The sequence below is a fragment of the Dendronephthya gigantea genome, unplaced genomic scaffold, assembly GCF_004324835.1.
Source record: "Dendronephthya gigantea isolate DGI-Jeju-01 unplaced genomic scaffold, DenGig_1.0 000006F, whole genome shotgun sequence".
Taxonomy (NCBI): domain Eukaryota; kingdom Metazoa; phylum Cnidaria; class Anthozoa; order Malacalcyonacea; family Nephtheidae; genus Dendronephthya; species Dendronephthya gigantea.
The window spans coordinates 914,457-929,934 of record NW_021163016.1 but is presented as its reverse complement, the minus strand read 5'-3'; positions in this window follow the sequence as shown (position 1 = coordinate 929,934).

The following is a 15,478-nucleotide window of genomic DNA, read 5'->3' as shown; positions in this document are numbered from 1 at the left end:
AAAAATTGTCATACAATCGATCATTTTTATTCTCATTTGTCATTCAACGCAGGTGCAATATTATTCAGTCAAAACGCCGAAGTAACGTATACGTGCTATACTCCCTCTTCCACTGATATTCTACGACATTAAACTGAAAAATGACTAACAGCACAATTCTCGTTCCAGTGGCCAGCAGTGTTCTAATCTTTTCAGTTGTTTTCAAATTTATCGCGATGATTATTGGAGTATTGGGAAATGTTACAGTTATAATATACACAATTTTGTTGTGCAAAGAAAAGGCAGCGACATCTTACTTGATAGCAAACTTGGCATTAGCGGATCTTCTCGTGTGTTTATCATTTTATCCACTATGGATCATGGAGTTCATTCAGACTATATTAAACATTGAGAGTGATCAGGACTTGTTTTGTAAGTTAAGTCGTTCTACCAGCAGGTCTTTGCTGTTTGCTTCAGTGGCTACAATTTTCGCAATTACTGTTGATCGTTATTTATATATCGTGAAACCTTTGAAATATCCTCTGATTGTGACACGTCGACGAGTGTTCCTGGCTATCTCTGCAGTCTGGATAACTGCTTGCTGTGTTTACGCTGTATTTTATGTTCATTATCGGAGTTCTCCCGATAGAATGAGAAGTCACTGTCACTCTCCTTACAGAATATATTATCTTGTCGTAGCTCCTCTATTCTATTTACCCCTCATTTTAATATTTTTTCTGAATTTTCGAATTTTAAGTGTATCTCGAAAACAACGCATACGAATTTTTGAACAATCAACAGTCGCAGGCATCAGCAACCACAACGAACATTCAGGCAGAACGAGAGTTGTACTTCGTCTATTTCAAGCGTTTGCAGAAATGAAAACATTTTTTATTGTTATTACTGTGTTGGCGATCTGTTGCTTTTTACCCGCGGTTATCGGGAACGTGTTGTATCACTCTTGTAGTGATTCGTGCCAACAGGTTTGGTTCGTGTTTGTTCACTACGAGCTTTATGGCATAAACTCGATCGTGAATGCTTTCATTTACGGAATGAGGCATAACAAATACAGAAAAAGCTTATGGACATATTCTTTTTAAAATTTTAGACTTGAAGTTTTGTTGTTGCTAATACTAATGCATGTATTAAGAAATTTTTCTCGGATTCTGTGTTCAAATGACGTTACCAGATCTATAATTGCTTCAGGTCAAAATTGGGAAATTAGCAACCAGTTTTTTTGTAGACCAGACCTTAATATATAGTTTAAAGGTTAATAATTCTTTAATTATGGTCGTTCGATGCTCTACACTTGATGCGCTATTTCGAGATAGAAATTACTGTTATTTTTTTATCCAACGCGTTGGTATACATGACGTGCAATGCACACAGAAGATCCTATAGGGACGAGATTGTATGGATTGTAGTTCGCAGTTCCATACTATAGATACAAAATGGAAACAGTATGGGTATAGCATATTTCCATATACTATGGATTTTTAAAAATAAATTCCTGTGTTCCAGTATAGTTTTATTGCTTTTTACGCATTTCTTATATGCACAGTTGAAAAAATCATGAGAATAAGTTTGTTTGCTAATGCTTTCAAGACGCACTTAGTATGCGTCAAAGTAGAGTGCTCTTTCACGACAACATCTCCTCTTGACTTTCCGTCGTTTCGGCGTCTCTGCAGTGCAAGTGCTTATGTAAATATACACGGAAGCAGAATGCATCATGTCTCTTACGTCTAAACGGCGATCCTCGTGCCGTGCTATATATGCAAAAAAATCTTCAGTTGTTTTAAATCAGTTCAGAATCCGTTAAGATGAATGCAATTCAGAAAAGCAAAGCTGACAATAATCCATCGCCCTGTTTGTGTTTACGGTTAACCCTTCCATTTGAAGCAGATGTTAATCACAATATTACGTTTAATTAATAATTTATTTAATTATTTATGTAATAATTATAGTTGACATTGAAAAGTAATAGGATGAAACTAAACCATTAAAACCTTTCATTTAGAGAAGTTAGATCAGTTATCGGACATTTTAGCCATTCGGAAAAGGCAAGCAATAACCGAATATCCTTTCTGCCCTTTGTGTAAGTTATACTGATTTATTGTTTTACAAGAACCTCCTTAAGTGAACCAGGTGTAGCTAATTATGCAATCATTCAAACTATTAGATCAGAAAAACATCGCTATGATCATTTGTTTGTATGCTTTAATAAAAATATTTAAGGTTTAGAGATGCTTTCCACTTGTGCGTTCCATGGCCAGAAATCAAAGACATTATAGGTTCGGTTCAGCGGTAAGACAATGCTGGCTCAATTAAAATTCAAAATATAGCTGTTTATTTTTATCATTGATATATATGAAGTTTTTGTAAGATTATTGAGAGTGATCAGGACTTTTTTGTAAGTTTACTCGTTCTACAATATTACAATTCTCGTAATTACTGTTGATCGTTATTAATTCTATATATCAAGAAACCTCTGAAATATCCTCTGATTGTGACACGTCGACGAGTTTTCCTGGTTATTTCTGGGGTCTGGTGAACTGCTTGTTGTGTTTGTGTTATAATTACATTTTATATACACTTTTGGAGCCTTGACAATAGAGTCAGAGGTCTTTACGACACAACTGACAGCATTACTTACTTTATTTACCTTATTCTTCTTACTTTAATTTGTCTTCTGAATTTTCGAATTCAAGAGTGTCTCGAAAACAACAATAGTTTTTTTGTAAAAAAAAGCTGAAGAAAGCCTGGGATGAATGAACGGATGAACGGACTGATGGAAGGATGATTAGACAGGCGGACGGACGAAAGGACTGACAGATAATTTATATAGACTCTTTTTAAGTTTTTATAGAACACTTCTTGTTAAATTAAGTACACGATTCCTTGCATGTGTCTCTAAAAGTATAATTATTTGTATCTCTAAGCAGGCAAGTTATGAGGTCGGTGCAGTCGCTGATCCTATCAAAAAGTTTGCATGCGAGTATTTTCTCTTATTTTAGAGTGCGTCGAAAATTTTGGTACTTCGAGAGGTGAACGGGGAAAAAGAGATAAAAATTGCTTTCAACGCTCTTTGGGTTCTCCTAAATTTTGTTATTTAAGTAAAAGGTACCTTTAAGTACTGAGAGCAGAACTTCATTATTACAGTTTCCATTGAAAATTAGTAACATGAAACGACTAAACGAGTACACATTACATTTGTAATCCTAACGCACTATTGAAGAATTTTTTGATTCAATGAACATGTTGGCCATTGGGAAAAGGCATGCAATAAAATGCACCAAATCGAACAACTGAAAAAAGCCACGAACATAATTCGTACAAATATCCTTATGCATGGTGACAAATAAGGTAATTTTATTAGTATAGAGGTATTAACATTCTTTGTGCGCTTTGTAAATTTTATTAATTTAGAGGAGCCCCCTTAATTGAGTCAGCTGTAACTAATTATACATCAGCTTTACATATCCGTTCGTTTTAATGGGTTCTCATCCGTGTGCTAGCTTGCCTTATCTCTGTACAAATGAATTATCACACAAACTATCATAACTGCATCTTCTTAACTTTTTGACTAGGTACAAGCAATCAATCAAACTATTTTATTCAGTTTAACTCCGCCATGTTAACACCAGATTCAGACCATTAGACCAGGAAAACAGCCCTGGGCATGCAGTTGATTATTTGTGTTTAGGGCCTGTTGACATGCACCGAGTTATCTCGGAAAAGCCACGTGAAAACTGAATGTAATGAAAGACGAATCAGGTTAATCAGGTTTACCTCGCCTAGCTGGGATAACTCGCTCCATGTAAACAGGCCCTTAATTAAGAGTTAGTAAGCCCCTTAGATATAGATACTTATGGCTGTTATTCATATGCTAATCGTTTATAGTCTTCCCGTCATTTTTCCTCCAACACAGGTGTATATATATTCAGACAAAACCTCGAAGTAACGTATACGTGCTATACTCGCTTGTTCACTGATATTCAACGACAACCAAACATGACTAACAGCTCAACTCCCGTTCCAGTTGCCAGCAGTGTTCTCATCTTTTCAGTTGTTTTCAAATTTATCGCGATGATTAGTGGAGTATTGGGAAATGTTACAGTTATAATATACACAATTTTGTTTTGTAAAGAAAAGACAGCGACATCTTACTTGATAGCAAACTTGGCATTAGTGGATCTTCTCGTGTGTTTAACATTTTATCCACTATGGATCATGGAGTTCATTCAGACTATATTAAACATTGAGAGTGATCAGGACTTGTTTTGTAAGTTAAGTCGTTCTACCAGCAGGTCTTTGCTGTTTGCTTCAGTGGCTACAATCCTCGCAATTACTGTTGATCGTTATTTATATATCGTGAAACCTCTGAAATATCCTCTGATTGTAACACGTCGACGAGTGTTCCTGGCTATCTCTGCAGTCTGGATAACTGCTTGCTGTGTTTACGCTGTATTTTATGTTCATTATCGGAGTTCTCCCGATAGAATGAGAAGTCACTGTCACTCTCCTTACAGAATATATTATCTTGTCGTTGCTCCTCTATTCTATTTACCCCTCATCTTAATATTTTTTCTGAATTTTCGAATTTTAAGTGTATCTCGAAAACAACGCATACGAATTTTTGATCAATCAACAGTCGCAGGCGTGAGCAACCACAACGAGCATTCAGGCAGTACGAGAGTTGTACTTCGTCTATTTCAGGCGTTTGCTGAAATGAAAACATTTTTTATTGTTATTACTGTGTTGGCGATCTGTTGCTTTTTACCAGCGGTTATCGGGAACGTGTTATACTACTCTTGTAGTGATTCGTGCCAACAGGTTTGGTTCGTGGTTGTTCACTACGAGTTTTATGGCATAAACTCGATCGTGAATGCTTTCATTTACGGAATGAGGCATATCAAATACAGAAAAGCTTATGGACATATTCTTTTTAAAATTCTAGACTTTAAGTTGTGTTGTTGCTAATACTACTGCATGTATTAGGAAATTTTACTTGGATTTTGTGTTCAAATTACGTTACCAGATCTATAATTGCTTCACGCCAACATTGGGAAATTACCAACCAATTGCTTTGTAGACCAGACCTTAATATGTAGTTTAAAAGTTAACAATTCTTTTATTATGGTGGTTCGATGCTCTATACTTGATGCGCTATTCAAAAATAGCAATTACTGTTATTTGTTTATCCAACGCGTTGATATGCATGACGTGCAATGCACACAGAAGACCTTAGGGACGAGATTGTATACATTGTAGTTGTCAGTTCCATACTATGGATACAGAATGGAAACAGTATGGGTATAGCATATTTCCATATAGTATGGATTTTAAAAAATAAATTCCACTGTCCCAGTATAGTTTTATTGCTTTTTACGCATTTCTTACACAGTTGAAAATATCATAATGAGAAGAAGTTTGTTTGCTAATGCTTTCAAGACGCACTTAGTATGCGTCAAAGCAGAGTGCTCTTTCACGACAAGCTCTCCTCTTGACTTTCCGTCGTTTCGGCGTCTCTGCAGTGCAAATGCTTATGTAAATATACACGGAAGCAGAATGCATCATGTCTCTTAAGTCAAAACGCTGATCCTCGTGCCGTGCTATATAATTATGCAATAAAAAATCTCGAAATGAATAAAATTGGTGGAACTCATCTGAATTCAGAAAAGCAAAGCTAACAATAATCCATCGCCCCGTTTGTGTTTAGGGTTAACCCGGCCTCCATTTGAAGCAGGTGATAAAACTCTCTTCCACTCACGGCATAAACCTCCTTCAAGCTCCCAGCGAATGTTCGCATTAACTACGCGAGTTTGTTTTGTTGCAATGGCTAAAACGGAAGTTTTAGTAATTATGCATCGATTTGGGTAAATTGATCCTCTTGTTTCACCGTATTTCTTCGCAAAAAACTCAAGTTCGACCATATACAAAAGCTTAGGACCAAGGTCAAACCTCGCTCTTGTCAAGCGCCGAATCTAATGCAAATGAGCTGAAACAAGGACTTTAATTTATTTGCATTAGGTTCGGTGCATGATTTTAGGCCTTAGAATACTCTTTGTTCACAAATCGCTGTCCAGAGATAATACTGTGCGCAGAGTGATTTGGATTACGAGATGAAAAACAGAGAAATTTTGAACGAAAATGCACAATTAAATGCTCAAGAGAAAATTTAATTGACTTCGAAATTAATAAGACGTCTCCTGAGAGTTTAGTTAAACTAAATAATTCACTATTTTCCTTTTGTTTTTATCAAATGTGTACCAGGCTACTAATACGAATTCATACATTTCTTGTTTGTTTCAAATGCAAATACTTGCCATGCTAATTTATTATAAAAGACGAATCATGCAGGTTAAGCCTTTGATGTGATGCGCTTTTTACCTCATCTAGGCCGGAATAACTCGCTCCATATAAACAGGCCCTTACTAGCCTAGATACTTATGGCTGTTATTCATATATGCTAATCTTTTATAGTCTTCCCGTCATTTGTCCTTCAAAACAGGTGTACATATTCAGTAAAAACCTTGAAGTAACGTATACGTGCTATACTTCCTTGTCCACTGATATTCAAGGACAACCAAACATGTCTAACAGCACAATTCTCGTTCCAGTTGCCAGCAGTGTTCTCATCTTTTCTGTTGTATTCAAATTTATCGCGATGATTATTGGAATTTTGCGAAATGTAACAGTTATAATATACACAATTTTGTTGTGTAAAGAAAAGACAGCGACGTCTTACTTGGTAGCAAACTTGGCATTAGCGGATCTTCTCGTGTGTTTAACATTTTATCCACTATGGATCATCGAGTTTATTCAGACTATATTAAACATTGAGAGTGATCAGGACTTGGTTTGTAAGTCGTTCTACGATCTGGTCTTTGCTGTTTGCTTCAGTGGCTACAATTCTCGCAATTACTGTTGATCGTTATTTATATATCGTGAAACCTCTGAAATATCCTCTGATTGTGACACGTCGACGAGTGTTCCTGGCTATTTCTGGAATCTGGTTAACTGCTTGTTGTGTTTACGCTGTGTTTCATATTTATTTTCGGAGTTCTGACGATAAAATGAGAAGTTACTGTCACTCTCTTCCCAGCATCTATTATCGGATCGTAGCTCCTCTATTCTATTTTCCCCTCATTTTAATATTTTTTCTGAATTTCCGAATTTCAAGTGCATCTCGAAAACAACGGAAACGAATCTTTGATGACTCCATGGTCGCAGGCATCAGCAACCACAACGAACATTCAGGCAGTATGAGAGTTATACTTCGTCTATTTCTGGCGTTTGCAGAAGCCAAAACATTTTCCATTGTTATTACAGTGTTGGTGATCTGTTGCTTTTTACCAACAATTATCGGGAACGTGTTATACTACTTTTGTAGTTATTCCTGCCGGCAGGTTTGGTATCTGTTTGTTCAGTACGAGCTTTATGGCATAGACTCGATCGTGAAAGCTTTCATCTACGGAATGAGGCATATCAAATACAGAAAAGTTTATCGACATATTCTTTTAAAAATTCAATAATAACAAGCTAATTGCTTTGCAGACAGGACCATATATATAGTTTATAGGTAAATAATTCGTTCATTATGCTCGTTCCTCTAATACTTGATGCGTTATTAAAAAATAAGTAGCTATAGCAATTACTGTTATTTGAGGTTTGTCCAACACGTTGATATACATAACGTGCAATGCACACAGAAGACCCTAGGGACTGGATTGTAATATGGATTGTAGTTGTCAGTTCCATACTATGGATACAGAATGGAAACATGCAGTATGGGTACATCATATTTCAATATAGTATGGTTTTTTAGAAATAAATTCCAGTGTCCGAGCATAGTTTTATTGCTTTTTACGCATTTCTTACACAGTTGAAAAAATCATGAGAAGAAATTTGTCTGCTAATGCTTTGAAGAAGCACTTAGTATGCGTAAAAGCAGGGTGCTCGTCACGAAAAGATCTCCTCTTGACTTTTCATCGTTTTAGCGTCTCTGCAGTGCTTACGTAAATATACACGGGAGCAGAACGGCGATCTTCGTGCCGTGCTTTATATCCAAAAAAAATCTTCAGTTGTTTTGAATCTGTTCAGAATACGTTGAGATGAGTATAAAATTGGTGGAAATCATCTGCATGGAATTCAGAAAAGCAAAGCTGGCAATAATCCATTAACCTCCTCCAAGCTCCTAGGGAATGTTCGCATTAACTAATGAGCGAGTTTGTTTTGTTGCTAAGTAATTATGCATCCAGTTATTAATTGATCCTCTTGTTTCACTGTATTTCTTCGCAAAAAACCAAGTTCGACCATATACAAAGCTTAGGACCAAGGTCAAACGTCGCTCTTCTCATGCGCAGAACCTAATGCAAATGAGGTGAAACAAAGGCTTTAATTCATTTGCATTAGGTTCGGTGAATGACTTAGATCTTAAGGCTAATTTCCACTCCAGAAAACGAGCAGCGGACCGGATCGGATCGGATCGGAACGAAAGATAATCCGCGCGTGCGCGTCTGTTGAAATTTTTGGCTTATATTGATCCGAAAGCGTCCGAGACCGGATAAAAAAAGTTCAAATAGTTTTAACTTTTTTTCATCTGGTCTGAAATCACTTTATGGATCGCACCAGGCTCGGAAAAAATCCGGTCCGATCCGATCCGCTGCTCGTTTTCCGGAGTGGAAATTAGCCTTTAGAATAAATACTCCTTGTTCATAACTCGCTGTCCAGAAATAATACTGTGTGCAGAGTGATTTGGAATGGTTAGTAAATTAGTAACGTTTATCTTGTTCCAAATTGACAATTTATTAAACAGCATTGTTGACTAGTTGGGCCAAACAATTTTATAGACGGCGGTGAGACTTAATAAAATGCTGGATGTCGCACAATTCTTGGCCAAAGATTGAAATATGAAGTTGTAAAACAGACAAAACTTTAAATTTTCTGTCGTACGCGATGGGGTAGTCTGAGGGGCTGTTTACACGAGCCCGGTTATTCGATTCAGCGAAGCGTGAGATGATTTTGAGGTATTAAAATGAGCAGATAACATGATCCTGGCAGACGTATAATCACCACAACAATAACATGTGCTTGTTTGGTGTCATAAAGACTTATTTCAATACCTCAAAGTCCTCTCACGCTTCGTTGAATCTCGGGTAACCGGGCTCATGTAAACAGCCCCTTAATGTTTTTAGTTTATTCTTGTAGGCAGGCGTAAAATTAAGAATCTGAAATCATTTCTTGTTAAATTTATAAATCTCACACTTTGACGAAAAAGATTATGTATTCGATCTGTCTTCCTGACACACTGACACAGGTCATAATCATACATGATTTACAAATGACAAATATCCCTATATTTTTATATGTGTAACGCACTCTTGTATATAAACTAACAAACGTTGACCATGCAGTACATTTTTACATTTTGCATGTCATTTCTTCTTCGAATATCATTTGCTGTGCTCAATAAACTATTCACAATAAGGAGAAATGCGAATATTTATATGAAATCTGTTTGTGCATGGTAGAGTGGTTAGGATTCATCGTGAAGATCTAAGCTATATTAACCATGCTCACTAAAAAGGTCAAGAAATTTTCATGAAATTCCCTCAGGCTTATTTAAATCGATTTCTAACAAGACTGATTTAAAAACAATAATAATCAATTATAATTTTTTTTTTCATTTTAATGTAATCTATTTTTGCAACATTAAATACTTACGTGGTGGACTTAAAAGCTAATTTACTTATTGATGTCGCCATGCAAATATACAAACATACAAGAATATTAATAAAACTAATTTGCCGGTGTAATTAGCTATATATAAGCGTATGCAGTGTTCGAACGTAAAACTGAATCGGTATTTTCCTCCTTTGAAAATGCTTAGGGATGAAAAACGGGATGCATGCATAACTAATTACTGCTTAGCCTTATTAAGATGGTAAGTTGAAACTAAATGACTAAATGTTACGTTTTTAATCCAAACATACGATGGTGATGCTCACAATTTATTCTATGAAATGGACTCGACGAAGGTTCAGAAAAGTGAATCAATAAAAATAATGATTAAATTTTGTTCTTTTTTGAAAATACATTCATATACATATAAATTATATATAAGTTCGCAACAAATTTGCATGCTTGAAGGAATCAATTTTTTATTCACCGTGTACAGCTGATTCAATCAAAGTTGTCTATTATATTCAACAAGAACGACTTTTCAATCAACGCATTTAGTGACAATTTCGGTCAACAAACCGCGAGATGTTAAACATCATTATAAAGATGATGCTCAGAATTTATTAAATTAACTGGATTCATTTCCGCGCAATTTGAGAGATGTTCCCCAAAGTGAATCATTAAATAGCATGGCCAAAATCATAAATTCTTGATGTTCCCGTTATAAGAGGTAAATGCTTTTTAATCGTGCAAGAGTAAAACTGTAGTCAACTGCGCCTCAGTGTTGTGCATACACACAAGGAAATTTACTTGTTATGTTATGTTAGTTTTAGAAAAACCATGAAAAGTCGACAATCAGTTTGAAAAGTAAAATTAGAAAAATACTTTTTGAATAAATAGGACATCTTGAGATTCAAAATATGAGTCAAGCAAGACACAGGTTGAGACTGTAAATTTTCGACTTTATTTGAAACTCATCTTCAGACAGGATAATAAGTTACACGTTTGCCGTGAATTCTCATGTGAGAAGGCATCTTTTACTCACTCTGTACAGCTGATCCAAATCAATGTTGTCTGTTTTGTTCAACGAGGCACGATTTTCAATCAACCAATTTAGTGAAAATTATAATGATCTCACTCCTTGCTCCGATTTGTATAACTGTATATTTTGTTTCTCTATATTATATATTACTTTTCATGTGCTCTTACTTTTCTCGCTCTCCTACACTTTTTATCTTATTGTCTGTCTCTAACTGTCAATCAGTTCTCATTCTATTGTTCAAGCCTAATTATCTATAAATAGCAGTTATGTATATTACAAAAATTTGCCCATTATAAGTAGAAATGCATATATTCAAATGAAATTTGTCTGTGGTGGGTGGAGGCTTTCAATACTATCTGCAAGCAAATGTTGGCATTTTAACAGCAAATTGAGCAATATTCACCTGCAACTTCTTCTTGCAGACTGGCGATTCATCAGGATTTAAGCCTTAAACTTTTGCTCTTACTACAAAAGGTCGAGGAATATATAAACTCATAACACGACTATTTCGTGTTTCTCATTTTATATAATTTATCAAGAAATGCGGCATATATTCGGTTGAAATATATGCCTGTAGCAGGTGTAGTTCACGGATTCCATTACATTTCATCCATGCAGAGTTCAATAATATACGAATATAAAATATTTTTCCCTTTGCTGAAAACGTACTTTCACTTTGAAAAGAGCAGCATGCAAAATTACAATTTAGTCTGAAGTGTGGTCTGAACAGCGGTTACGAGTGAACTAAATTACTCAACCTTATGCTTTTTGATCTGAAAAGTGAAAACGCGCATGCACAACCTCTCATTTTGTCCTAATTTGTAATCAAGAGGCGTTGGCCGCGTTTGTCATCAAGCCTTTCTAACTAGTCTTCCCTAGCCTCGTCGTGAATCGTAAACTCTCTTTTCTCTTGTTATGTCAGTTATCAATTTGCGGCGAATTTGCCATTAGAAATATGGCGTCTTTTACTCGCCCTCTACAGTTGATTTAATTACAAGGTTGTCTACTCTGTTCAAGAAGGAAGAATTTCAATCAACGCAAAGTGATGGTGACAACTTCGATCAATAACTCGGACAATAAGCCATTCGTAATAAGTAGGAATGTATTTTATCATATTTAAATGAAATTTGTCTGTGGTGGAGTCTTTGGGATAAATCACGAAGATATAAGCTAAACTTTTGCTCTTACAAGAAATATTCAAGAAATTCCCTTAGGATTATTTTATTTGAATAGATTCGTAACAAGACTAATTTTGTTTTATAATCACTCGGTGTTATATACAGTGTCCGAACATATAGGCCAACAGCTAGTGCTTCTGAAAGTATGGGAAAACAAGATGCATAGCAATAATTTCCGCTTAGCTTATAGGCTTACGATTATAATAAGGTGAAACTAAACAAGTATAAAAGTTGATCCAAATGTACGATGTTAAACATACATATCATAATAACGATGCTTATGCAGACATAAATTTTGTTTAATTAACTGGATCCACTGTCACCGAGCAGCTGTAATTTGACAGAAGTCAGTCCCAAAAGTGAATCATTAAAATTAATAGTCAAAATCATAAATCTTGCATGTTCCCTTCGAGAGGTAAAATACAATTTATTAATGCGAGAGATTGTAAAACTGTAGTCAACTGCACACGAGAAAACTTGCACTTGTTGCACAAGAAAATTGTCCTTGTTAAGTCGTAAGTTCGCAGCAAATTCAGTGACCTAGGAACCGGCATATGGGAAACGTGCCTCCCCCCTCCAAAAATATTTTTAGCTGCCCTTTCTTACAACCAAACTGAGTGCCCCTGAAAGCTGGTGCCCCCAAATCTCTGAATGCTCCTTATGCCCCTAAGCAAATGAATGCCCAGTGGCGTAGCCAGCCTGACGATTTAGTCATGCTATGCAAATTTTTCATTATTATCATTATTCATTTCTTTAGAAATTCATTGTTTTCACAGTCAATGAACACCAAAATATTAGCATAGCATGACTAAATTGTCGGGCTGGCTACGCCACTGTGAATGCCTTGAATGTTTGAAGGCATCAGAGTTTTTTATTCACCCTGTACCGGTGATTCAATCAAGATTGTCTATTATATTCAACAAGGACGAATTTTTAATCAGCGCATTTAGTGACAATTTTGGTCAACAATGCATATATTTAGATGAAATATGTGTGTAGTAGGTTGAGTCGATTAAAGAATATCTGAAACTGCATGATTGTTGCCAATTGAACAAAAAACTGCATGATGTCTCTATACCACTTTCTCGTGCAGATTCGTAATAGCAAAGATCAATAAAAGTTTTGAGTTTCTGTACATGTTTTTTCATGCAAAAAGGGCCGAGAAATATTCAAATAAAATTAGTCTGTATGAGCAGGTGGAGTAGGTGTTCGGCGAAATCTTGACGGATGACCCGCGTGTTTGCTTGTATTAATTCAAATAATACACATATTTGTCTTGTAAAAATGTCGAAACTCCCATTTGGTCATCATTTTTCACTAATAAGCTGTATAAAGCCACAGGTGTATATTTAAATCTTGCGTTCATTTACTCGTATACAACGAGATTAAACTAAAATAAAAAATCAGTGACTAACAGCACAATCCACGTTCCAGTTTCCGGCAGTTTTCTCATCTTTTTAGTTGTTTTTTTACGTGCGTGTACGTGCGTATGAAAAACGGCTGAGTGGAATTATCGCCGTTCGTCATAAAATTATGCTAATCTTTAATATTTGAAAAATTGTCATACAGTCATTTTTGTTCTCATTTGTCATTCAACACAGGTGCAATATTATTCAGTCAAAACGCCGAAGTAACGTATACGTGCTATACTCCCCATCCACTGATATTCTACGACATTAAATTAAAAAATGACTAACAGCACAATTCTCGTTCCAGTTGCCAGCAGTATTTTCATCCTTTCAATTGCTTTCAAATTTATCGCGATGATTATTGGAGTATTGGGAAATGTCACAGTTATAATATACACAATTTTGTTGTGCAAAGAAAAGACAGCGACTTCTTACTTGATAGCAAACTTGGCATTAGCGGATCTTCTCGTGTGTTTAACATTTTATCCTCTATGGATCATCGAGTTTATTCAGACTATATTAAACATTGAGAGTGATCAGGACTTGTTTTGTAAGTTAAGTCGTTCTACTATCTGGTCTTTGCTGTTTGCTTCAGTGGCAACAATTCTCGCAATTACTGTTGATCGTTATTTATATATCGTGAAACCTCTGAAATATCCTCTGATTGTCACACGTCGACGAGTGTTCCTGGCTATTTCTGGAATCTGGCTTATTGCTTGTTGTGTTTACGCAATATTTTATGTTCACTATCGGAGTTTCGACGACAATGCAATCAGGGGTGTTTTCTACATAGCTGACAGCGTCTATTACCCCACACAACTTCTTCTCTACATTCCCCTTTCCCTTATATTTTTTCTAAATTTCCAAATATTAAACGTTTCTCGAAAACAACGCAGACGAATCTTTGATGAATCCATGGTCGCAGGCGTCAGCAACCACAACGAACATTCAGTCAGTAGGAGAGTTGTACTTCGTCTATTTCGGGCGTTTGCAGAAGTGAAAACATTTTCTATTGTTATTGCAGTGTTGGTGATTTGTTGCTTTCTACCGACAGTTATCGGGAGCGTGTTGTACAAAACAGGGGCGGATCTAGACCGGTGCAATGGATGCAGATGCATCGGTCAAAATTGTGATATTGAAATTTGGTCAGATATAATATATTTGTATAAATTATACACATATAAAAATACCTGATAGCTAACTAATGTGATCACACCTCTCCTTGAATAAACTCAGAGTTTTTAATCACTTCAAACCAGCGATTTAAACTCATTATTATTGCCAAGTTATCGATATTTGCGATCAAAACATGATTTCGCACTTTCTTTTGTTTTTCGACAAGTCGTCGTGAATAATTTCGCGACAAAAATGGCCTCAACATGGATATAAATAACTTTTCATTACGTAATGCACAGTAGCACATGTGAATTAAGTGCACCGGTCCCGAGTCCTTTTCCGTGTGAAATCTACTGTTACGTCACATTGCCATTGTTTTGAGAGTAGATTTGGAAGTTTGTGCACCTGTGAGTGCACCGGTCCCGAGTCCTTTTCCGCGTGAAATCTACCGTGACGTAAACGTTTCCATTGTTTTGAGGGTAGATTTGAGTCCGCCGACCGATGCACTCGTGCAGATTGCGGGCTTTTTGCTACCTTTTCGCTTCAAGCCTCGTTTTGGATTCTACTGTGACGTACAAGCTTTCGCTAAATCGCTAAATCGCTTTGGCATAATGCATTTGCTCAGATTGCTCTCCCACGCATTATCGAAGTCATGACTACAACAGCAAATAAGGGCATTATTCAAATTGAAAGAAAAATAAAGTTTGAGGTCAAACGGTAACGTACTCGCATAATTTTTCAAAATAAAGAAATGACTGCATGCCCCTGGAGTCAATAATATAATCTCTATTCTCGAATACTCAATGGTTCTGGGCTTCTGGCCAGTTCTCCAGTTTGTTATTAAATATTGCGTATAAATTTAAAGTTGCTTAGGTTTAATATAAAGCTTATGTTATATTATAACATAAGCTATGTTATATATAAATAAGCTTTATTTATAAAAGCAAAGGAATAAATGCCAATAATGGTCATATTATTATGACCACTAGACCTTACTATGACCACTTATTATTATTACCACTATACCACTAATGACTTTGAGTCACTAGACTAGGTATAAATTATAAACT